The following is a 1,133-nucleotide window of genomic DNA, read 5'->3' as shown; positions in this document are numbered from 1 at the left end:
TCAGTCTCTGGGCCTCTCTGGTCTCTGCATCTTTTGGTGTCCTTGGATCTTGGTGTCTGTGTTCTCTCCCCCAGCCACCTCCCATGCTCCTTGAGGCTGGTAAGGACTTCCTTGACCACTTGGTCTTCAGCAAGTCACCCTGTTTTTGTGTGTGTGCACACATGTGGTTTCCCTCATGTGTTCATTGTCTTCCTCCCCCAGAAAGGAAGCTGTGAACCCAGCAGCCTCCATCGCCAGCTGCGTAAACATCTCTTGGTGCTTACTGATAAGGCTAGAACCAAATTCACTCCTGCGTTCCTCACAGCAACCCCATAGTAGCCTCGTTTAACAAATGAAAAACAACAACTAAAATGCAGTGTTTGGGCTGTGTCCAGAGAGGTTGAGCAACTTGCTGCCGGCCACACAGCTTCAGCCTGGCTGCCTGGCCCAGGCCTGCACTGACGCATAGACTGGGGGCAGGGCTGTATGGTCCAAGGCTGCTTTGGGGCAAAGCCTGACATGAAGAAGATGTACAGGAAGACTAAATAAATCCCCCAAACCAGATGTGTTTTCAACTTCTCTCCTCCCCCTACCATAAATATGGCTAGAGGTCAATAAGGGGATATAAAAAAGAAGCCTGTGAGTGGGCTAACGGCCTTAACCCGAGGTGGCTTCAGTGACAGCCTCGGAGATCTGACACTCTCCACACCGCGGAGAAAATTTTTAACTTTTTTTTATTTTGAAAGAATTTGGACTCACACAAATGTTGCTTCAAAAGTATAGAAAATTTCTGTGTCCTCTTTCCTTGGCTTCTCCCAATGTTAACATCTTACATACTCATATAATAGTACATAGTACAATTAGAACCAGGAAGTTGATTTTGGTACAATTAAACTACAGACCTTATTCAGATTTCATCAGTTTTTACATGCACTCACTTTTGGTTTTTGGTGTCTAGTTATACAAAGTTTTGCATGCATAGGTTTGTGTAGCCACCACCTCAATCGGGATCTGGAACATTCCATCACCCCAAAGAAACTCCCTTATGCTGTCCTCTTATAGTCACATCCTTCTCCCCACCCCTCTCCCTGACAACCATCAATCTGTCTGTTCTCCATCTCTGTAATTTTGTCATTTCAGGAATGTTATGTAAG

The sequence above is a fragment of the Galeopterus variegatus genome, unplaced genomic scaffold (genome assembly GCF_000696425.1).
Source record: "Galeopterus variegatus unplaced genomic scaffold, G_variegatus-3.0.2 Scaffold10274, whole genome shotgun sequence".
Taxonomy (NCBI): Eukaryota; Metazoa; Chordata; class Mammalia; order Dermoptera; family Cynocephalidae; genus Galeopterus; species Galeopterus variegatus.
The sequence above is the reverse complement of the archived record's forward strand: the minus strand, read 5'-3'. Positions refer to the sequence as shown.